The 25,905-nt window shown below is 37.9% G+C and overlaps 1 protein-coding gene and 1 long non-coding RNA gene across 11 annotated transcripts in view; both read left to right on the top strand.

Moving 5' to 3' along the window:
* Window positions 1-25,905, top strand: part of znf469 (zinc finger protein 469) — a 315,321-nt gene that overhangs the window by 155,148 nt on the left and 134,268 nt on the right. The gene's annotated exons all lie outside the window — the stretch shown is intronic.
* Window positions 21,891-23,872, top strand: LOC309490949. Its single transcript, XR_014202895.1, has 2 exons — window positions 21,891-22,935; window positions 23,433-23,872. It is a non-coding gene; the product is annotated as an uncharacterized lncRNA (long non-coding RNA).

Below are 25,905 nucleotides of genomic sequence, written 5' to 3'. Positions count from 1 at the left end.
GATTAGACATTTTGAGTATGATGCATACCATCTGGAAAGCATAGTTTTCTTTTTTTGAATATCTGATAATCATCACAAAAACATCAGATTCATATATATTATAATGTTAAACCTTGAGAAACCATCAGTTGAATGTCATTCTAAATTAAGTTTTTATTGTAATTCAAAATTAGCAACGTATGTTTGTTTTCAGAGAAATCTTTCATACTTTCTATGGGTACATTTCACAAAACCTCTGAAGATTATGTTTTGGGTCTCTACAAAATCAAAACAAAGAAATAAATTATATTTTGCTTCAAATTTTTTTTACTTGTTTGTAGAATATTTGAGATGTTTTATGTTAATGTCAATTAAATACACACACACACACACACACACACACACACACACACACACACACACACACACACACATATATATTCAATTCAAATGTATTTGCATAGCGCTTTTCACAGTCCATATTTCAAAGCAGCTTTACAGAAAATGCATATACACTATATAGCATTACAATGAAAACATGATTTTTATGTCAGTAATGAGAACTGCAAAAACAAAACATCTAAATAAGTTTTATTTTCTTAAAGCAAAATATCTTTCATTATTTCTTGTTTTTTATTGTGTGTTGAAATTATGACCCAAACATGAACAAAACAATTCTGAAATAATTTAGTTTTAGTTTTTTTGCTAGAAATGTCTTTTCTTTATTTGGAATATGGGGTGAAATTTAAAATATTTTCAGGGCATATTTTGTAAGATTTCCCCATACACACTTACATTAGATCAAACACTGTTTGACCTGCATTGTAAATACATCAAATCAAAATGATAAAATCATTGCTCAAACTTTAGATTAGGGTCCAATTCTCACTATTAACTATTAACTATGACTATTAATATGTGCTTTATAGGTACTAATAAACAGCCAATATCCTAGTAATATGCATGATAATAAGAAACTAGTTAATAGTGAGAATTGGACCCTAAACTAAAGTGTTACCAAATCATTAGTAATAATAAGAACCCATTGATTAGTGGAGAAAATGATATGAGCAATTATTTATGACAACATATGTTTTTACATTGTATAACTTATACAAATAGGTGAAAATTGCTTAACTTATTTTGATGAGTTAAAGCAATTCAAAGATTCAACTCATTTTTTTTTTTTAAGTCAGTTAAATATAATTTAAGTTGAAATGACTTAAACATCCAAGTTGATTGTACTTAGAAAATGTAAGGCAGCAACTTTTCTTTTTACCGTGAGGGTGCAGTGAAGAACAAAAGCATTAGCACTGAGATGTTGTTCTGGTGGGATTATGGGAGAGGTTACGGGGCCGGAGAGGGAGGGTCAGCCGAGGCGGGGTGCTGGAATCCAGGGTAAATCAGGTCTGTCGCTTGGCCCCTTTACCCACGGACAGGTGAGCGACGAGGAACAATGAGGACTTTGTAAGACAGCAGGACAGGTGCACTGTTCACCCTCACAGAGCCTAATGGTACACGCCAGCGCTCCTGCCTCCGTGTCTCTCGTTTGCTTTATCTCGTCTCGTCTCAGGCCTCATTTAACATAACTCTCAGAGTTTCTCAATGCATGCAAAGAAATACCCTTGAGAATGTCCCGGAGTTCTGGCATAGTAACCAGTGTGCTATTTGATGTAAAACCAGGAATAGATCAATGTAAAGCAAGTATGTGTTGTGAAAAAATATGAAATGGGATATGTGTCTCTCAATACAACACATACAGTCATGAGTAGGTTCTTGAATAAAAACTGCATTAAAAATGAATAAAAATGACTACAGAATTCAGAAACATAAGATATACTTTAGAAATTCTTACTTTTAATGTTTAACATTTTTAATGAACATCTGACTAACAAATATATTGCTAACACTTTATAATAACCCTATCAGTCAATAATGCTGAACAGATCAGTAGTTTATGAATATTCAAATGTGAAGATGTACTGTATGCAAATATGTGAGTCAAAGTTTCATGACATTCATAACTATTTAATGCATTTTGACTGGTGATCTGTTAATTGTTGTATGAAATGTTCATGCCAAACATTGGTGTTGGTGTAAACAGGCCTTTACTTGACTAGAAATTTTCAGAAGGTTACCAAACAATGTCTGCATAACTTAAAGTGAAACTTCACCGATGGCGATCAGCAAAAGTCTGCCGGATGATGCGTTTTTGACAACCCGTAAAAACTACAGATAATACTTCTGGATATAAATTCATATCAGCGTTAATTTCAGGCTGAGCGAACACATGTGGACTCATAAAGCAACAAAGGCGCCAATCACCAATTCCGATTGGATTCTGAACGTCTTGAGCTTTGATCAGAATTCAGTGTTACTGGTGTGCCGAAATTTTTTTCCACATTTGCAGTCGTAAATGGAGTGAAGTGCTTTCACTCTGAAGCCCTGGCCACCCCTTTTGATTTATGATGACAAAATGGTTTGATTATGCAGCTGGATTTGTTACAGTAAACGTTCACTAGCATACTACTATTAGCATGATACTATGCTTCCATTCTTTCCATTCCAGTGGGTCGGTTGACATCTGTGTCATTGAGTCGTGTGTATATTTCCTGTAGAGTAATCACGGTGCTGTAGATGATCAGGCTATGTGAGATGTTGCGTAATTAGTTGGTTATGTCTTGTGGTGGCTGCCTAGCATATGCTAAGTTGCTTTCGAGTTATTGCTTTTGAAAGGTATGCAGAGCAGACTCAAAATGAGGGGAAACATCTCAAATTATTGGAGAAGTGCTCTGGCTTGTGGAGCGAAACCAGTATGGTTTCTTTTTCCACAGTGGCACAAGGCCGTTTGCGCGAAGGCAGAGTTTGCCCACCCAGTTGCAATCGCAAAAATGGTTTTATTATTGTTTTAACGTGAACATAAAGTTCAGTTTTCACATTTCCAGGAATCTCAGAAGCAGAAGTCATCATAGTTGGGTAAACTTAGTGGTGAATGGAAACTAAAACAAAATATATTTTTTTGTTTTCCCATTTGCTCCGATAGCAAAAGAAAAACAATCCATGGTCGCATTTCTATGACTTTACAAACAATGGAAAAATGAAAATTTTATAACTTTAGTCAGAAGAGAGAAAGATGTCAGTTTATTGTATTAGATGTCAAGATGTTGTGTTAGAAACACTCACACAGCGTCATTTACCAGTTTTCTGAAATGTAATGCCAAGGCAATATATCACAAAGAATAGCGTTATAAAGATACATAATTTAATTTTTTTGGTAACACTTTATTTTACAGTGTCCTTGTTATATATATATATATATATATGTTACATGTACTTACCATAGTAATAACAGTAAATTATGCACAACAAATTATGCATAACCCTCAACCAAATCCTATAGTAAGTGCATGTTGTTAATTAATATTACTCTGTACTTAAATATATAATTGCACTGTAACAATCACACCTTAAAATAGTGTAACCATTTTTTAAATGAAAACATTATAAACTTAAAATTTACAGTGTTAATAACTGTGCAAACACATCAGCACAGTCCGTGAAAAGGGTCCAGTAATTTTTAAATAGTGAATATTATTGTGGGTAGAATGGTGGAGTTCTAAATATTTAATATATATCTCAATATTTATGTATTTATGGCTTAAAAGGGTCTTGTTTCCCTACAACCATCATTATACAGTAGCAAAATATATTCAATACAATTTTTTAAGAAATGAACAAAAAATCTTATTAAAAATGATCAAGGCATGGTTTCACTGTTATAGTTCTAAACTAGTTATTTAAAGAGTAATATTTAGAGTTGTGATTTTATTTAAAAAATAAATAAATTTGTATTGAAAAAAGATGTTTGCTATCAAGGGACTAAATGGGACAGTAGGTTACAGAGGACATTAAACATCATCAGCGAACAGGAAAACTATTCTACTCACTATACCGTTTCTACAGCCTCCATGTTTATAATCGCTCTTGCAAACTATTCAAACTTTCAGGGAAAATGTCTTTTTAAGACAAATACTGAAAGAGATGTCGGAAGCTTAGTGACGGTGACGGTGAAGTCATACTACCGTAGTGTAGTTCATTTACAGTCTACGTTTAGCTTTTGACGTCTGCCGATTGTATTTATGCTTCAAAATATCCATGTGTGAAGATCATCATGATGAACAAAACGTGTAAAAATCATAAACTTTTGTTGGTCACAGAGCTCATTTTCTGCAATAATCCAAAAGCCAATTGAAAAATCCTATTGGGTATTTGTTGAGGGATCCAGGGTATCAAAAACACAAAAAAAGACATCATTACAGCAGCTCTCTAACTTGAGACTTGTGGCATGAATTTAAGAGAAGGAAGTGATGTGTATCAAACAGGAAGCCGTTTTGATAAATCTTTCAGACGGTTGCAGTGGCCAGTGGTGACCCTGCTTACGGTACCATTTGACTCACTTTTCTTCCCAGCTGTATTGGAGCACAGCCAGCTGTTCATGTTATAGGCTGGAGATACGCCAACTTCCTCCTGCTGCCAGTCACCTCACGCACTGGCATCTGGCCATACAGATAGAGACCCGGTTAAACCCTCACACATACCCCTTCTTTCATCCCTTGGCATTACCTTCTCATAGACCTTCCTGTAGAGCTCAGTCGGCCATTCAATTTGACACCTTTTGAGTTCCGTGAAATAAAGATGCAAATGTTTTTATAGTGCCTGTGCTTAATTTGAATGACAATTTTGAATTTACCGCATGGTAAAGGCACTGGAAACTTTTCCAAAGTCAAACAAACACTGATTGTCTTCACAGACTATGATCTAGGAACTGTTTACATAAATTATACAACAATGAAGCAAAAAAAAAGTGAATGGATACTAATAAAAACATTGTGAAATTTCATCTCACTCCTTCAGTGGAAATCTGGATGATGATGAAGATGCTGGAGTGATTGCCAAACCACAGCAATTTGAGATTCCTATTCCCTGAATCCCTATAGGAGTTTTCTCTTTCCAGAGAGTAGGTTGTAACGATGACCACTACCGAATTGGCGGCACTCCAGGAAGTGTTTTCCCCTTGTTTATTGTGCACACCTGCTTTTCTCTTCATTCTGTCGTGTTGCAGAATATTACTTTATTATGTGTTCTGGACTGTGTGATATTTGTTGTTTCTTGTCTCTAGTGAGTTTCAGGATTCAGTAAGTGTTTGCTATGCTTGTTCAGTATCAAGGACTTGTTTTGCCATTGTGCCGTATTTTGCAAGCAGTTTTTGGAATGAAAATGATGGACACACTCGAACAAACACTGAAGATATAATTATAAAATGGCTTTTGTTTGGAATAACAATCCATTTAAAAATATATTTTACTTGTAAAAATTATTTTGTATATTTATTTTTTAATTGTCTTGGAATAGCAAAAATATATTTTAGTGTATTTTATATACTAGAAAACTATAGTTAAAGCTACAATATGTAATTTTTTAGCCGCTAGGGGTCGCTAACCTCTTACAATAACAAAAGACGTAGATTGATGACGCAGTGATAAGGGGAATCATGGAACTTGTCGTCATGGTGATTGATTTAATAATGTTTATGATTGAGTGAAAACATTCATGTTTTTTAACATGACTGTGGTATGAAGTAGGTCACGAATGCTAATAAGAGACAGATATCAGCGTCACACGCGAGTCCCGCGGATATAAAGGAATGAGGAAATTTCATTCTACCGAACTACCCGCAAGTGCTGAATTACTACCCATACAGGTCAGTTTATTTGACGGAATAAACTTGTGCGGTAACGCAGCGCTGTTTCACTTGGTCTGACATTACACTATCATACTAAACAGCATTTGAGTGTGTTGAAAGTTATAATTTTATTCTATGTGTTAGTTTGTTGGCTATATGAGACTAGCAGTCAGCTAGATCAACATTAGAATAACATACTGATCATATTCTAACATTTCATTATGTTGAGCTATATAACATTGATTTGTTTTATGTACATTTGCTCACCTGTCTAATAAAGTACACGCAAGAGCGGCGTCTCTGTCAAGTCAAACGCCCCACCGATATTGATCCTCGTTTTATTTCTCCCTTTGTCCCTAAGTCTGCTTGCCATGGTCCATAATGTTTGAACGAACATCGCTAAACATCACGCAGTTGTCCACCTTTAAAATAATTATGTAAAAATAAAATTATATTATGATAAATAATTATCCTTTGTTGAAGATCTAAACTTCAACAACGTAGTGGTTCTAAGTGGTTCTCAACCTTTTTTAATTCATTGTCCTTCATTGTCCACAGCAATATTCAAAGGCAATATTTTGTTTTCAAAACTTATTTTAATCTATGGTTTTGGTAAATTAAAATGTTAGGATTTCAGAAGTTTTTAGGGCTGAAAGTTCTTCAAGGTTCCCACTCTTTTTTTAACCAATGAATAGTTTTTTCAGTCATCTGTGATTTACTAGATAAATGATGAGGATAAGGATTTCTTTAAAAAAAAAAGTTTGCCCAATAAAATATTTTAGAGCTTGGCATAACTAAATAAAAGGTATATTCATTATATATATATATATATATATATATATATATAAAAATAAAAAAAAACATTTAAATTATATATTTTTATTTTATTTTAGTGCTTATTTTGTCCTATTTTAAATGATTTTAGTCAATCAATCAATCAATCAATCAATCAATCAATCAATCAATCAATAAATCAATCAATCAATCAATCAATCATTTATTTATAGAGCACATTTAAGACACAACCGAAGTTGACCAAAGTGCTTTACAAGGAATAAAAGAGACACAAAAATAAAACCAATATACATACATAAATACCAGACAAGACAAAAAGCACTCAATAGAATACAGAATGTTAAAAGCCAAGGTGAATAAATGAGTCTTGAGCTGAGATTTAAAAGTACAGATAAGATGAAGCATGCCTAATGGAAGGAGGAGTCTTCAGGAGTCTTTAGTCTTCTTCAGGCCCGCTTACGAGTTTCTTGAGTCCCCTCTATAGTCAATATGTAGTCTGTATGTGTTGCTCAATTTAATATTACTGTTAAACTCTTGTCCCAAAAGAATAGATGTCTGTGATGTGCAGATGATGTTTGGAATTGGATGTATCATCTTTAGTCCTGGATCGTTTCCTGAGCGCACTGCTTATTGTCCATGTCAAATATTCTTTTATTGCATGTTAAACAGTTTCTGTGCACATTTTCAGCCACGGTCTTTGGCCTCTTGTGAAAGTTTTTAGACATTTTTGGCAGCTGAATTTTCAGTGCATCTTTAGCATTTAAATCAGTTTGGAGATTAATTTAAACATACAATTTTTCCAAGAAGGTTTTAACAAAAGTAACAGCTGAAGCTAAGAACGCTGTCCGCAACTTCACAACCTTACTGATTGGCTGGCTGTTGGACAACTTGCAGAGCATTATGACCTTAATGCATCACACGACCTGGCATTGAAAGCTCCAAACGTTCTGCAGTGAATCCAATACGTCCATATCACAGTGGCAGGTTCCTGGAACTGAATGACCAGAAGTGGTCTTCCCATAATCAACTAGTGACTCAAACGATTGGCCCACAATGCTCTTTTTGCCGGGAAGAGTGTGTTACATTAACCCCAAACAAAGTGGCCTCCAAACCCGACATCACGGGGAATATCAGATCAACTGCTTTGCGGTAAGACATGCCTGGAAGAGTCCATGTGTAAGCTCATCGCATTGCACCGACTGGAGCTTCCCCATCACACAATGGCACAGCTGAAGAAAGGCAAACCAGAGAGTGCAAGTCTCAGGCCCAACACAAACACATCTGCGGACAAGGAACGCGCCACACACCATGCGTGTTAAGTGCTGGACACATTGTCGGCGAACTTGCCCACTCGATTTCTGTGCGGTCAGAGCAAAAATGGCACGGCTTGTCCCTCTTGTACTTTTAAAGATGGGTCTGCGCGCTCCCCTTGATTGCCGTTCAGCTGGAGTTCGTTTGCCGCAGACGAATGTGAAATGCTTTCTCCAATCCTATTTCCCCGGAACATTGGCGCTGGATTTGGAAAGCCGCCATTAGAAAGATTGAGAACACAGTAATACTGTCAAAATTTGCATTGCTTTCATCACTGGCGCACAGATATCTGGTTCATCTGTTTCAGAAAAACCACATTTTATCGTGAGCTACATGTTTCCATGTATTATCTAACAACACGCCAGCACTTTTCCTGTGTTGGGTGCAAGTAGCGGCATTGGGTTACCCCTCTTTCTGTACTGGTCATTTGTAATAGTGTTTAGATTTATTTCGGTGTACATCTCTCACAGGTTCTCAAATGAATGTTCCATCTGGAGAAACCATCATCTCTCCGTGTGCCGTTAAATTTCAGTGTGGGGTGCTGCGTGTTCCCTGCTTTCTACTTCAAATCACATAGAGGGGCAATGGAAATCTAAATAACCCATGACACAAACTGCAAAGACTTCACTCAACCCCTGATGGAAAAAAAGCAGTTCCAGAAGAAAAGTTTAAGGTGGATTCTCAGGAAGCTCTTCCAAAGGCAATCAGCAGACCCTGACAAATCACGAAATACATGGGAAGTCATAGCACTTTATGTTCCAGAACTACTGCTTCTGGAAAGAGAACATGTAAACCTACATATATTTATGATGTCTCTACGGTCTTGGAATTTTTTGGGAATTACGCTTGCTTCCCTTTCCAGGGTTGCTTCTGTCGCTATACAATGTCTTAAAAGGGTAGTTATCTCTATAATATATCTGTTATCTATAATCTTATCACTGTTTACAGACCTTCATGTCATTTCCAAAAGTAATTTTGGGGAAAAGTTGGTAACAGTTCGGAACTGATAACTTTTCCTGTTCCCAAAAGTTTCTAACTCCAAAAAGGACATAAAGGTAAAGGTAGTGTAAAAGTGATCCATTTAACCAAAGTCTTATGATTGATAAGTGATATGATGACTTTGATGAACAGTGCAGAGGTTTAAGTGTTTATTCACTCTCAAGTACCAAATCAAATATGGTGAAATGTCAATAACGCCAAACCTCATTGGTTCTTGTGTCATAATGTTTTATTAAGTGACACAGGTGAGGTTTAATGTTATTGTGGTGTCATCATATTGGTTTTGGGATCTGTGTACATTAGTTGATGATTAGTGATTTTAATTGATTTGTGTGTGAATAACCAATTAAATTGAGCTCTTTTCATTGTGCAAAGTGATTTGTATTGTTTCAGAAAACTTGAATTAAACCATTGGAGTTCGGATTACTTCTACGCCATATCCTTTTTGGAGCTTGAAACTTTTGGATCTCATTGACTTCCACTGAACATCAGCTGAAACATTCTTCACAATATCTTCTTTTTTTGTTTTGTAAAAGGAGGAAAGTCATACAGGTTTGAAATGACATGAGGGTGAATAAATTATGACAGTATTCATTTTTGGGTGAACTGTACCTTTAATTGGACTAAACATTGATGCTGTTCCATTCATGATGAATAATGTCCCCCCTTTCCACCGGCATGGTACTGGAGGCAGTGCCCAGTCTGGGCTTATTCCGGATGTTTCCACCAAAGTCAAGGCTGGAAAAATTGGACCCTATACCAACTGGTGTTGAACCAGGAACCACTAGCGTCAGTTGTCGGGAGTTGGTATAATTTCCTCGCCATATTTTCAGCAGGTCATGGTTAACAGGCATAGCCGTTATAGATCTGGGCTGGTAACCGAAAGGTTGTAAGTTCAAAGTTGAGATAAAATGTCTAATCAATTACAAACATAATATGGACCGAATGTAAAATAATAAATACAAATGTAAAACAAGTGGGAAATCCCAAAGGGTCAAGCAGTGAATTTTCCATGTAATTAATAGCAGTATAAAGTAAGTGTTGAGACGTGTATTATGGGACAGTACGTCATTGGCTCCTTTGAATTCTTTCATGTCTTAAGTCATACTGGCCGTTTCCTAATTTCCAGACTCTTATGAGTACTTTGTGTCATTGACCAAGAGTTATTCAAGTTCTCCGTTTGCACACAGTGGTTGAAAATAAGAAACCCTGATTTTGTACTGAGCACAATTCAGTTTGATCAGTATAATATCAACATGAAAGTCTCTTCTTGAACTCTTTTACCTTTAAAATGTGTTTTTAAGAAATAACTAGTTATAAAAATCATGGTTTGTCAGCCTATTTTTGTTTTGCAGTAGCTGAAAATGCACATTCAGAAGCTTACAGCAAATTAGTTTGACCTTTCCATAGACTCTTCCCGGTTAACTAGAAGGTTGAAACTTCATATGCTTATTTCAGCACGACCATCAGTATTTATTAATGTTGAAAATCATTTGGAATTGCACCTATATTTTTGATTTCACTGAATAGACTCCATTGTGTGAGTAAAATAGGAAAATGTTGACCAGTGAGTAAGTCTTTAGTCATTAGCACAGAGAAAAATAAATGTGCTTTTGGGCTTAAGATATTTTCAGTAAATGTGATTCCTTTATTCGCCATGAAAGAGCTTTCTTCCAACTTTTTCCACCTTGAAAGTGTTAAGAAATCATTGGTTTTAAAATCATGATTTGAGGCCAATTTTGGGGGGAAAAAACAGACTGGTTGGGACACATAGGCCGTGTGTCCACTAAGGCGTATTTAGCCAGCTGAAAACGCCTAGCTATGGGCGCTTGAGAGCGTTTTGGCAGCGCAGCATTTTTTTCAGTTGAAACACTTTGCTTTTTATGATACGGAATATCCGCGAAAGTGTTACTAGTATCTCATTTCACACATATTTTGTTTCTGTGTTGATTCTATATTAAAATGTCGATACAATGTAACATATTTTCTCTGGCTCTTGTTTTAAATGATTTTGTTTTCCGTTATTATGCTTGTTGTTGTCATCTGTTGACGTTGTACAAGCAGAATGTGGCGGTTGGTCCATGTAGTATTAGTCCCGCCCCTCCTCCACTGTGATTGGACGGTTGGGTAAAAAATGACACTGCATTTTACCCAAAGTTGAACATTCTTCAACTCTCGGCGACCTGTAAAAAACGCCCAGCGCCTCGTTACGCTCATGCCGTTTTAAATACGCGGCGCTCCCATTGAAAACAATTGAAAAAATACGTCAGCCGCGTGAAAAAAACTATTTGGTGGACACACGGCCATACTGTAACAATTGTTCGGGATTGGGGTCAGTAAGATTTTTTTTGAAAGAAATTAATACTTTTATTCAGCAAGGATGCATTGAATTGATCATACGTTGCAGTAAAATACATTTATAATGTTACAAAATATTTCTATTTCAAATCAATGCTGTTCTTTTGAACTTTCAAAGAATATTGAAAAATAAATTGTCAGTTTCTACAAAAATATTAAGCAGCACAACTGTTTTCAACATTGATAATAATAATAAATTTTACTTGAGAAGCAAATCAGCATATTAGAATGATTTCTGAAGGATCATGTGACACTGTATATTTAAAATATATTACTATAGAAAACAGTTAAATTGTGATAATACACTGTTCAGCCAAAAAAAAAAAGTGGATTTAAATAGTCATGTAGTCTGTGATTGGATCATTATTGCAGTGATTATTATGTTTTAACATGTTATATGTTTGGCAACAGTTCTTCTAACCCTAATTGATGGAGTGTGTAGCTTTTCATATCTTAAACATCAATGTAGGAAGACACATCATGGCCACGCTTCCAGGATAACAATGTCAAGATTTATCAAGCTCAAATTGTGAAAGAATGGTTGGAAAGGGAGCATGAAGAATCATTTTCACACATGATTTGGCACATCTGAGTCCAGACCTTAAATTCACTGAAAGTCTTTTGGGATGTGCTGGAAAGTCTTTGGGGTGTGCTGGAGGAGACTTTACAGAGTGCTGGACTCATTGACAATATAAGATCTTGACCAAAAAAGTATGCACCTCGTGATGGAAAAAACATCACAACATTTATTTCCATCAAGAGGTGCATCAATATTTGGTAATCCAAACATAACAAGTAGAGATGCACCGATTACAATTTTCTAGGCCGATTCCGATTTTTCATTGAGTTTGACCTGCCGATACCGATTTTAGCCGATTCCGATATCATTTTTTCTAACCACTTTACAGCACACACAAACATTTATTTTCTATCTTTTCTTTAATAGAACATTTTACATTTTTCATAGAACATAGATAATTTTTTGAATAGATAATCGCTATAATATAGAACTATAAAGTTCTTGTTAAAACACGCTAGACATACTTATTCTGTGCATTTTGAGCACTTTTTGTGTAAAATAATTTTTAGTTTGTCCATCAAAAGTGTGCTTTCTATGGAAACACATATTTTTTTCTTTCTTTTGCATAACTGTTGAATCATTCACTAGGGGCATTTATTAAGAAAGCACATAGGATCAGTTTTGATTTCGTGTCGAAAATTATTTGGATTCCACCACGAGTAGTAACTCAACCAGCAGAGACTTTCATTCCCTCTGTATCCCAGTCCATCCCTCTGAGAATGAAGCTATGCCTGCTGCTGTTTCCCACACAGAAATACCTGACCCATTCAGCATATCTGCAGTGTTTAACGCCTCGTATGTCATCTGTACCTCTGGCACCTTCCAAAAAAAATGATATATTATCTCATTGGACCAGTCTCAAAGTACTTCCTCCACATCTAGCCGGGTTGTTTATCCCAGAAAGAATCCGCGAGAGTCAAAAAAAACGAGACGAAGAACGGGAAAAAATTGTTTATAGAAGCAGCTAATATTATTTTCCCTCAGATGTTTTTGTGTTGTTACATTAACAGTCCTCCATACGCCCGGGATCACAGACCCAGGGTAATGGCCAGGAACAAAGAGTGTTGCCTTAGCGACGGGGGAGCCGAAAAGGTCATCGAGGGTCAGACAGTCAGTGGAACACTTGAGGGACAATAAAATAAATCATATTGCCTCCAGAGAAGTGTCTGATTTAAAACACTTTAACCAAGCATTGAGAATGTCTGGAAAATAAAAGGAAATGGTGAGAGGAGGGCAGCTGCTGCGTGTTAGTCTGTAATGAGATCGTCTCTGTGGCCCTTCTACCCCTGCGCTCCATTGCAGAATGGAAAAAAGGCCTTTTAATCTTCGTGAAGAGGCCTCTGCTCTCGCCTGCTTTCTCATGTGGCAGCGCGCGTGCGGGCCTGCAAAGTTTTCGGTTTAGACTGCATTGGAATTTGATTCTTTTCAAATAAATTGGGTTGCTTATGTTGTTTAGGTAATACTAATAAAGGCTGCTATGTGAAGCACTAGGTAACTGTCGCCATGTCTACTTATTATAAGCCATTTTGGGGTTGTTTTTTAAGCTTGGCTATCGAGTTTATGGAGTTATTAAAGTGAGTAGGTGCATGTCGCGATATTTCGGTCTTATTTTCATTTAATAGTTTTAGTGGGCTTGTTCTTGGTCGCTGATTTGCTAGCAAGATGAATGAGTCAATGAAATTATTTCACCCCAAAATGAAAATTCTGTCATCATTCACTCATCATCCCTCATGTCGTTCCAAACCTGTAAGACTTTCGTTCATATGAAATCTGAAAGATTTCTGTTCCTCAATTGACAGTCTACGCAACTACCACTTCGATGCTTCAAAAAGTTCATAAATGGATCATAAAACTAATCCACATGAATTGAGTGGTTTAGTCCAAATTTTCTGAAGAGACACGGTCACTTTATATCATAGTGTTCTGAAGATGAACGAAAGTCTTGCGGGTTTGGAACGGCATGAGGGTGAGTGAATGATGACAGAATTTTCCTTTTTGGGTGAACTAACGCTTTAAAGGCTCGTACCGCTTTCCCTGTGATTTCACCTCACATACAGACGAGAGATAAATCTATGATGCAAATTAAAATCCGTATTTTAACGCATCAGAGATGTATTTCTCGTCTGTCATCTCTCATATCTCTCGTTGTACATCATTAAAGTCGCCATGAAATCAAATTTTACAATTCGTATTTTTATATGTAATATTGTAGTGTTTATTATAAATTATTTATCTGTGCACTTCATTAATTTAAAAAAATTCATGTGCCCTTATATTCTTTAATCAAATGTGTTATCCTTCCCTCCCCGCTCGAAACGACTTCTCTTCTCTTCCTGTCATGTGCTATGGCGTGGCAACTCCCCTCAAACCGTTAGTCTGCTATGAGCGAGAGATGGAGAGGAGGAGCGCTAAAGTAAAACCCCGCCCTCTGTTCAATATTCCGTTTCACTTGGAAATACGTCACAACACTGGAGAAAAGTCGTTTGTAACTTCCGGTTCATGGCGACTTTAACAACTAGTTGTTCAGTTCGGTTCCGTACACAATGCTTAGAATTTTTAAGTGCGGTTGTCACTACCTGCAGTTTTAATGTGGTTATCACTACCGTAAATGACTGAACTAAATTACAGAACAAGATTAAGCACTAAAAGCTGAACTGACAACTGAAATTAGCTGCAGTGTGACTGTGAATGTGGCCTATTGATGTTGTGGTCTGTAGAAATGGCTATGCACGATTTTATCGCTTGTTTTTTTTTCGTCCACTGAGGAAAAAGTCCAATTGTTTTTCACAAGTAATTGCACATCTTCATTCAACACCAAAGCCGCATGATTTGAGAATCATTCAAGGGACAAACAAAGTCACTATGTGTAATACTTATGGTTAGGAGTAAAAAATAAATTCCTTTTGGTTGGGTTTGGGTCAAGTATGACTAAAACTGTGGAAATTGCTTTCTGTTCATCATCATAATTCACTCACAGTAGCTGGCATTTAACATTCAGACTGTCGGGTCAGAGTTTATGCCTGGTATTTCCTATCACGATGAAAAACTTACAGAATTGAGGGGCACAGAATGAATGTTCCACATTATTACCTGGTAAAGAAAACATAGGGAGGAACCGAGCCGGTCACAGTGAACGTCCGCGCTAATAGTGACATGAAGACAAAACAGGAAAGTCTCTGATGACGTTTTATTAGTAAGAAGTATAAACTTTATGGCACGTTTGCTCTGAGGCCACATTATTGAATTCAAAACTTGAGCTTCCTGAGTTCCTCTTTCTCTCTGCAGGGATATTAGATGATCCTGTAGAAGTAATTCAATAAGAGAAAGCTTAACCCTTTCATTTGCAAGGGTGTAATATGTTGGTTTTGCGTGCTACTGTGCATGTCAGATGCTATTAGACTTGATGATCATATGGGGCTGATTTGGTTGGAAATGATGCCTGTTATGTATGCACGTATAAGCTTTAAATGGTGGTCAACTATAGTTCTTTAGTTATTCTCCTCACCAAAGACCATGTTCGTCTTGGTTATAGAGTTCATTCCTGGAATGAAAGACTCTTTATGAACCAGAACTGACCTTGAAAAGCAATTCATGGTGACTGACTTGGTAAAGTGAGTATGTGTGGTATTCATTGAAGTTCATTTTTGAAGATTTTGGGGAAAATGAAGGTAGATTGAAAGCACGTTGGGTCAACAGCCTGGATCGGGGAAAACGCTGAATTTGTCAGTGAAAACATGTGCGAGATGGTGAGAATGTTACTGGAGCACACGACGGGGGGACGCCGTCCGATCCAGGGACTTTGGGAAGAATTATATCAAGAATGCCGTTCCACGTGTCATGGATTATTGTTGTTGAAGTGATCCTTGATTTTAAAGGGAGCAGAAGGCACTGGTGTGTTTGATGGTTAGTCTTGGCTACACTAATGGATGGGAAATCAGCACTGAGAATATGAACAGTGTGTGGATCATAGTTTTCATCCAGGGCCCCAGACTGGCATAGTGGAAATCTGGTGGCTGCAGGCGTGTGTATGCATATGAAGAATGATACATATCTATATTGATTAATGGAAGTGAACGTCTATTCTCTTTTCATTCACACAAAACTTGGACTTTAAAATGGACTCAAATCTTTTAGTCTGCTTCAGTTGCAATTGTGTCTCAAACCACTTTACATTCACACTCCTTTTTGATAATAATAATAATAATATGATAGATAATAGAAAATTACTATTGTAATATTACTATTGCATTGTAAAATATAAATCAAATTTATAGATATAGTAATGATATAATAATTGTTGATGTTTTCTTAGTTTAACTCTCAATATAAAATATATTACTATTGCAATTGTGATTTTATTGTAAAATGTAATATTTATTATTATTATTATTATTATTATTGTAAAACTATGTTTGCAGTGAAATAAAAATCCCAGTTTTATTGCTATTATTATTTTTATTGTTAGAAGACACAATTTATATTGTAATTTTACCATTGTATTGTAAAAGAAAAAAATATTGTTAAATATTATTTATTTATTTATAATTTACAGTACAGTGTTTTCTAATATATTTCTCTAAATTTCTTCACATTCATTCAGGCTTTTATTTTGGCAGATAAATGGGGGGAGGGGAGCACTACACTAAGCCATATCACAATTTCAAGTAATTTAGATGAACATTTTGGATCCAAGAAGTAGCCATTATAGAGTTAAGATGCTGGAGTTGTCAATCAAGCCTGACAAAGTCTCTTTTGACTGTTGTCTGGTGTACTAAAAATATCCCAAAAGTATCCATTACCGTAACATGTTGCTATCCACTGCATTCTTTGCTAGCATCCCGCAGTGTTTCAAGATTCTGAGCAAAGATACAGTAGTCCCTAAAAGAAACAAAAAACCCACTGTTGTAATGGGGCCCGAGAGGCCCCTGCACCTGCACCTGCACCGTCCACCATCTTGTATCAATCTTCTCAGAGTAACATTCAAACCTAACTCACAACTGTTGCTGAATAACAAGTATAGTCATCATGGAATCAAGATATACTTTATTTGAAGCTCCTGGTTATTTTGCAACGTAGGCTCATTGGCCAAACGTGCCAAAATCTCCAAACACGTACTAATACATAAAAACCACTGGAGTTTCCAGCTGAAATGAACCCTAGAGGCAGTAAAACACCAACAACTTTTATTCCTTTTTTCACAAATGATGATCACAAGGGCAGATTATTTATGAATAAAGATATGACCACAAAACACTTTTACCATAGTGCATGATTTATAAATGAATATATCTTAAGCGTTTGCATCACATAATCAGCTCCTGTATGGGTTTTCTGATGTGGTAAACTTGCTCGGTAGCTCCCCTAGTACAGCATTGCACTTGCGATGCATTTGCTTGGATATAAGTCCCATTAAAACACGAGTTACAGTAAAGAGCTCAAAGACTTGTAGAAGAAAGCTAAAATAGCATGTGTTTTTATCTCACGTTTGCTTCTGTTAACACAATCGGTTAGGTTTAGTGTACGTGATAGATTATTAACCTTTCATTTCCAAACTGCCGTTATACGTACAATTACCAACGTAATAAAACGTTGCCAGCTGAACAGTTTTTAGCGCCACTCACTGAAAATGTTGCTTTGAAAGTGCTGCGAAATGAAAGGCAACGTAATATCATTTTGCTGAAATGTCGCCACAGGCATGTTTTTCCAATGAAGCCCGGGTTATTATATTGTGCATGATTCATCGCTGCATAGTGTCCTTTTTCCATTAGGACAGAGTTCAAATCTAGTCCTCATCACTATTAGAGTTTCTGTATCTTACTGAGGGTTTTGTATTGTATTAAATGTGATGACTCAGTGCTGTTATAAAATCTTTGACCTCACACTTTTCCAGTGCTGGACAGCATCACTGTTCTCCTCTTGTCCGTGAGCTATCAATGTCATTAGCCTCATTTAATCTAATTTATAGCCGTTTGTTTGAGTTAGACCTGGGTATGTGGAAGAAAAATATTTGAAATGATAACAAGTAGCCTGCTGTCTACGCTCAGTTATATTGTGGACTCAGCTCAGGCACACACGTCCATCCACACATTCATTAATACTCACATTAACCAACATTTCTCACACATGCTCAATTACATTCGAAGGTCACGATGGTTGTCCAGTCAGTTGCTAGACAATCTTTTATCTTGTTCATTATTTTAATATAAAATATTACATGCTCACCCACCATTTTTTTAGGTACACCTGTTCAACTGCTTATTAATGCAAATATTTAATGTTCCACTAACCTACTCCACTAACACTTTCACTTGAGAATAGAGTTAAGATCTCTAGTGTCTAGTCTGCTGCGCAGAAATAATTCAACAGACTCAAGAAAATGCCTTTGAATATGCTTTAATCGTGTCCAGAGGACCTCAGACCAATTTCAAAGAGAATCCCACCAGAAAAAAAAGAAAAATAGATTTCTTTTTAGAATTTTTTATAGAATAGGACCATGACAAAGATGAAATGACTCATTACATAATTTGTCTACAAGATGATTGGATCTTCTTCATATTTATAATTCAGCAAACCCTTCTGTTACTAGGTAAAAGCAAATCTGGATATCTTGATTACTTCATGAGTTTATATATTTAGACAACTGTCTAGTTTCATTTCTCCTTTTGTTATATCCGGACATGATTCAGATACACACTGACTTTGGCCCAATATTTGGGGACATTTAGGTTTCAAAAGCACATAACTGTTAATCCTGCAAGAAAAATAAATGTTAGTTATGATTAATTTAAAAAATCCATTACAAGGTACATACTGCACAATAATTGCACTATTTATCAACGAATCTCATTACATACAGCACAACAGTTATGTTCAAGAGCAGAACTGCTCTGTTGTAATTCATTCTTAATATTTACTGGCAAACAGCTGTACACAGCCTCAGTGATACTTAATAACCTAAAAATATAGCTTCGCTTGCTACTTAGCTGTGCATAATTTTAAGTAGTTTAACAGTAAAGTTACTCTTTTTTTAAAAAGTGGCTTTACAAGCTAACAAAAACAATCTTCATTAAAGCAGTAGATTTGTAGTAATCAATGCAGTATTTTGTTTTTCCACAATAATAATAATAGTAAATAACGTCTTGGTTACGTATGGTAACCCTCGTTCCTCGAGGAGGGAACGGAGACGTGAGTCAGAAATGATTCTGACGAATGGGGATCGCTTGCGAGAGCCTATCTACTTCGAGTGAAATAAAACGAGCCAATTTTATTTTACTGCGGAAGCCACATCCTACCCCGGAGGGAGGTACTGTGATGGTTACACATATGGACTAGCCAAGCAGGGTAGGACAACATATGGCAGTCTCTGGGGTGGTTCCAGCCTAGTTAAAGGGGGGAAAGAACACCAGCAGAGACGACAGAGCGGGCTCTGTCTAGGGAAAGACACGGACTCGTCTGCAGAGGAGCTGATCATGGAGGAATACACATATGGCCACCCCGAGATGCCAATCGTCCAGCCGCGAAGGTTCGGGACACGGTGGAGGGTTCCACTCGAGCCCGACACTTGCGGTGGCCCGGGAAAGCATAGCCGTGAGCTATGGGTCTGGCTCGGACAACGCTGGCGCACCCGAAGGAGGCAGCGCAGCCGAATCTTCATCCCCAGAGGACATTAGCTCACCCTTCGATGCAGCGACCGACATTTGATCAACCGGTGGAGCTCCAAAAGAAACGACTGGGACCGCCGTGGACTGCCCAGCGCACTCTTTTGGGGGCTCCGCGGGTGGCGTTACAGAGGAGTGAGGGGCCCGAGGAAATTGGCTCGGCGATTACCTCTCACGGTGATCCTCAGGTCACCAAGGCTATTAACCGAAGTAGGCCTCTTCTGCTGGGCAGAAGAAGCGCTAGATCGGGGAATAAGCGAAGGGGCTCCACCTCTTTCGAGGTAACGGAGTCTCGACCGTAATGCCGCAATGGTCATATTCCCGCAATGAGAACATGAGTCATCCATGAGCGCCATTTCAGCGTGCCTATAGCCCAAGCACATGATACAGCGACCATGCCCGTCAGCCGGAGTCAAACATTGACCGCATCCAGAAACACACGATCTGAATGACATCTTGATAAAGACGCAGACAGATCGTGTTAGCTCTTTTAGAAGTGCTCTGAGGTGCTGAAACACACAGGGAGAATGCCGCGGCTACACACCAGGAATGCAACCCAGTGTGAGCACTCACTCTCAATCGTCACGCCCACCGAATCGCCAAAGCTGTGAAAACAGTTGTTTATGCTGAGAGAGAAGACGCAGAGAGATCGCGACCCTCGCTGTCAGCGCCGTCACACCAACACCACGAACCAGAGATTCTTCTTGGCAGAGACTCGAAGATCTTTGCAGGAGATAAGAACAGCATACACCGTCTGGCTCCGAAGCGAAAGACAAGGATGCGACGCACCTGCTGCTCATTATATGCTCGCGCCGCGATGCACAGCAGCTGATCCAATTATCGCATGCCAATGTGCTTTGGCTCGTTTAGTTTCACTCGAAGTAGATAGGCTCTCGCTAGCGATCCCCATTCATCAGAATCACTTCTGACTCACGTCATAGTGAGCTGACGAAGGGGATCATATACTTTTAAAGTTTGAACTCAAAGATTTCAATATTTGAGTTGAAAACATTATGAACTGCTGAACTTGACTACAAAATAAATACATAAAATGCTGTGCTGGGAACGTTCGCTGTGATACAATAGGAACAAAGCTCATTTATCAAAGCAGTCTTTGTTTATGAGTGTTATGGTTTTGAACACAACCAAACATCCAAAGTCATTCAAATCTTTTTTTTATTTCACAGGCTGCTTTTGATGCAAAACATTTGCGAAAACATTTGTATTTGTAAAATTTGTAAATAATATAATTTTATCTTTGACAGAAAGGGAAAACAAATTGGCTGAAAATAAGCTTGAGCTGCTTAAAGTTGAAAACAGTCACTATTATTTGTATGTTATTTCCATGGTGCTTGTTTTTTTTCTTTTTTTTTCTTTCTAGTTTTTACTACTTTTATCTCAATTAGTAGAGAATGGTGTTATCAAAATGCAAAGGTCATGGGTTCAATTCTCAGGGAGCGCATGTACTGCCATTTAATGCGCTTTGTCACTTTTGATAAAAGCATCTTTGAAAATGAAGGAGTAAAAATGACTCTTAATTCTTTCTTACTTGTTTGTTGGTAACATAAATATTCACAATTTCCGGTGCCAGTATCTTTTCTTCGGTCTTATATTTTCCTTCACCTTGTCTGGCCTCACATTCTTGTGTAACAGAAATACACTTCTTTCTGTTGATCCAATATTAATGAGGAGCTGTGTGTGTGTGTGTGTCTGGAGTGAGATTGGTAATATGAAGACGTGGGTCTGCAGCAGAACAGTGTTTAGTTTGAGAGGCGTGAACTTCCCTGTCAGCTCAACTATTCCAGGGCAATCAGATGTCACAGAGATATCGGTCTGAAAATCCCTGATTCATTTTAATAGTACATACTGTTGCCATGCAAGACTGCAACTGAGCCTAACTCTTCCATTATGTTTTATGCTGAACTTTGGACTAATTTTTAGTGGTTATCTATAACATATTAAAATAATAAACAACCTGTTAATATAAGCAGAATTTAATGTTTTAGAACAGGACTACTCAACTTTGGAAAACTCAGGGACCAAAATATATTAGTAAAAGTAAGTTGGCGGTTGCTTTTTGAAACCAATTTTTCTTCTGTAATTGGATATATAATATATTACAAATATGCAGTAGCGAACCGTGACTCTTGAACCTCGGCCCTCTCATCCCCTTGATGGAAAAAAGTAAACTCAGCCTATAATCAGCCTAGCTTACTGTGTCCTCTTCTATAATACTGTACACTGTAAAACATTTCTAACCTCCCCAACTCAAGATTTTCTAGTGACTGATCACATCTACATTTTTCAATTGGCCCAAGTGAAATTCTGTAAATTGAATTTGATCAGTTGTTGCAATAGTCTGTTAACATTGGCTCAATGAGAAATAATACGTTGAACCAATTGGGATTTTTTTTTACGTTTACCAAGCCATGTTATTGGCCCAACTATATACAGTGGATACGGAAAGTATTCAGACCCCCTTAAATGTTTCACTCTTTGTTATATTGCAGCCATTTGCTAAAATCATTTAAGTTCTTTTTTTCCCCTCATTATTGTACACACAGCACCCCATATTGACAGAAAAACACAGAATTGTTGACATTTTTGCACATTTATTAAAAAAGAAAAACTGAAATATCACATGGTCCTAAGTATTCAGACCCTTTGCTCAGTATTTAGTAGAAGCACCCTTTTGATCTAATACAGCCATGAGTCTTTTTGGGAAAGATGCAACACGTTTTTCACACCTGGATTTGGGTATCCTCTGCCATTCCTCCTTGCAGATCCTCTCCAGTTCTGTCAGGTTGGATGGTAAACGTTGGTGGACAGCCATTTTCAGGACTCTCCAGAGATGCTCAATTGGGTTTAAGTCAGGGCTCTGGGCCATTCAAGAACAGTCACGGAGTTGTTGTGAAGCCACTCCTTCGTTACTTTAGCTGTGTGCTTAGGGTCATTTTCTTGTTGGAAGGCGAACCTTCGGCCCAGTCTGAGGTCCAGAGCATGCTGGAGAAGGTTTTCGTCCAGGATATCCCTGTACTTGGCCGCATTCATCTTTCCCTCGATTGCAACCAGTCGTCCTGTCCCTGCAGCTGAGAAACACCCCCACAGCATGATGCTGCCACCACCATGTTTCACTGTTGAGACTGTATTGGACAGGTGATGAGCAGTGCCTGGTTTTCTCCACACATACCGCTTAGAATTAAGGCCAAAAAGTTCTATCTTGGTCTCATCAGACCAGAGAATCTTATTTATCACCATCTTGGAGTCCTTCAGGTGTGCTTTCATGTGTCTTGCACTGAGGAGAGGCATCCGTCGGGCGACTGCCATAAAGCCCCGACTGGTGGATGGCTGCAGTGATGGTTGACTTACTACAACTTTCTCCCATCTTCCGGCTGCATCTCTGGAGCTCAGCCACAGTGATCTTTGGGTTCTTCTTTACCTCTCTCACCAAGGCTTTTCTCCCCCGATAGCTCAGTTTGGCCGGACGGCCAGCTCTAGGAAGGGTTCTGGTCGTCCCAAACGTCTTCCATTTAAAGCAGCACTCAGTAGCTTCGGGAGTTCTTCGCTGTATTCTCGCTTTTTGCTCGCAGGTTTCTCTCTAGAGCTCCCCCCACAGCTTCGGAATAGATATTTGACAACACTGTTGTAAAAACTCGTTGTTGATTCTCAGACACCAGAGGCTATAGATCAACGACATCAAAGCAGATGGGACGTTCTTTAAAACGTCTTCTTCATTCGGGTTCGGACAGCGTGAGGGAGCGCAATAATGACAGCATTTTAGCAGATTTCTTTTGGCCGTAAAGCAATTGTTTACATCGCGAGACCTGATATCACGCGAGACTTCCTGACGCAGCGGCCGGCGGCCCGCCGGCTCAAAGTTGCAAGTGCGTATTTTCCGCTCACGGGCACCAGGGGGGTGCGAAACGACCACCATTCAAACCGAAATAAGTAATATAACCCATTCCAATGACTCCGAAGCTGTTCAGTTAAGGTAAAAAAAGTTACTTAGTTCACCTTTTAAGATAATGGAGGCCACTGTGCTCTTAGGAACCTTAAGTGCAGCAGACATTTTTTTGTAACCTTGGCCAGATCTGTGCCTTGCCACAATTCTGTCTCTGAGCTCTTCAGGCAGTTCCTTTGACCTCATGATTCTCATTTGCTCTGACATGCACTGTGAGCTGTAAGGTCTTATATAGACAGGTGTGTGGCTTTCCTAATCAAGTCCAATCAGTATAATCAAACACAGCTGGACTCAAATGAAGGTGTAGAACCATCTCAAGAATGATCAGAAGAAATGGACAGCACCTGAGTGAAATATATGAGTGTCACAGCAAAGGGTCTGAATACTTAGGACCATGTGATATTTCAGTTTTTCTTTTTTAATAAATGTGCAAAAATGTCAACAATTCTGTTTTTTTCTGTCAATATGGGGTGCTGTGTGTACAATAATGAGGAAAAAAATGAACTTAAATGATTTTAGCAAATGGCTGCAATATAACAAAGAGTGAAAAATTTAAGGGGGTCTGAATACTTTCCGTACCCACTGTATTTTAAATTGTAGTAGCATTTTAGTTTTGTTTTACCTAAACTAAAAATGTATATTGGTAAATGTATATTAGTAAAGCAACTTTACTGTATTGTTTATTCCCCTTTGTCCGAAAAAAACAACAACAACAACAAAAATAATAATTTTTACATCATTATATATTAAACACTCAAGCCATTCTGCCAGTTTATTTGATAATATAATAGTTTATTTAATATATTTTATTAAATCTACAACAGTATTGTGAAAATACCTTGAAATGGTAAATACAGTAGACCTTAAAAATCATGCATTAAATTCAGGATTCTGATAAGATACACAAAGCTGATGCATTGCACCTTACATTAACAAAACACAATTATTTGAAAAACATCAATTATCTGTAAAAACATCACAAAATACTATAAAATGTAAGTAACTGGGGAAAGTACTTCACCCAGTGTTTAGAGAAATGGCACTTACATTTGAGTATTTAGGTACTTTTGAGTTCATGAAAATGCAGCTTAACAGTTTAAACATTAAACATCTACAAATATTTGCTCAAGTGCAAAACGATCAAAAACACCATAAAATGCAAGTAACTGGAGAGGGTTACTTCAAATGTTCAGTGTAACTTCACCTGAATTTTTGTATTCTCACAAGAGGTACTTTGAGATCATGAAACTGCATCTTAACAATTTATAAACATTAAACATCTAAAACATTTACAAATATTTGAAAGATTGCAAAAGTCACACACAAAAAAGGAAAAATGGGAAGTATTTCAGGGTTACTTCACTCAGTGTTTAGTGTAATTTCATCTGAATTTTTGTATTCTCACTGGAGGTACTTTGAGCTCATGATGTCCTCTTAAATGGTGAAGAAATGTTGATTGAGACCAGATGTCCTTCAAATCACAGTTGTCACAAGAAAATGTGGCATTCTCCTTAATGCCAGTCTTTGGATGTACCCTCCACAGGTGTGTTTTTAAAGACCCAATTCTTTTGAAAATACAAACACATTCTGGGTGTAAAACTGACCAATGGCAAGTTCTGTAGTGCTTGAAAAGGATGTCTTGGTGATGTGATGAAAGCTTGCAGAAGCGGCACTGCATGGACTTCTTATGCTGAAAACCAATGACAAAGCGTACTCGGTTACTGACGTAACCTCGGTTCTCTCTAGAAGAGGGAACGAGTACTGCGTTTTGTAAAAACGCTACGGGAAAAGTCTCTTTTCACGAAATACTGAAGCAAAAAATTATCCTTAATTTTCATACATGTAAAGCGCGTTGCGGCAGTGCTTAGCTATGGCGAGACGGCTCGCTCGCTCATTGGCTGCTCTGCAGCAACTGCATAAGCCTATCGAGCGAGGCCTGAGGTGACGTCAGGCCAATGAGGACGCTTCGCGCCCTCCTAGCCATTTCCCGCCCAGATGGGTGTGGCTAGCCTCTATATAAGGAGCTCGAGAAGGCTGATTCACTTGTTTTTCATCGCCGAAGCGAATCAGAGTGAACCGTACGCACGGCAGAGAACGCAGTACTCGTTCCCTCTTCTAGAGAGAACCGAGGTTACGTTAGTAACCGAGTACGTTCTCTTACGAGAGTCCTCTCGTACTGCGTTTTGTAAAAACGCTACGGAAACCCTTGTAAAACGCCGTGCGTGCTGGGATAAAGACACCAATCACTGGAAGCAAACCAGGTGTACAGTGCATAATCACCAGATAGACTCACAAAGAGTCTGATTACATAATTCCCCATATTGTAACGTCCGCGGACGTAAAACATGACCTCACAGAGAGAGTCTAGAGACAAGAGGGGATTCCTCTGTCCTTATAAGGTTGCGTCAGCAGACGCGAATATGACATAGCATAGACAGGGTGGGGAAACCTGAGCTAAATGCGGGAAATGTGGGTCTTACACAGTTCTGCCCATAAGACAGTCGGCAGCGCATTGCGCATG

This window comes from Leuciscus leuciscus (genome assembly GCF_965113295.1).
Source record: "Leuciscus leuciscus genome assembly, chromosome: 25".
Lineage (NCBI taxonomy): Eukaryota > Metazoa > Chordata > Actinopteri > Cypriniformes > Leuciscidae > Leuciscus > Leuciscus leuciscus.
The sequence above is the reverse complement of the archived record's forward strand: the minus strand, read 5'-3'. Positions and strand labels throughout refer to the sequence as shown.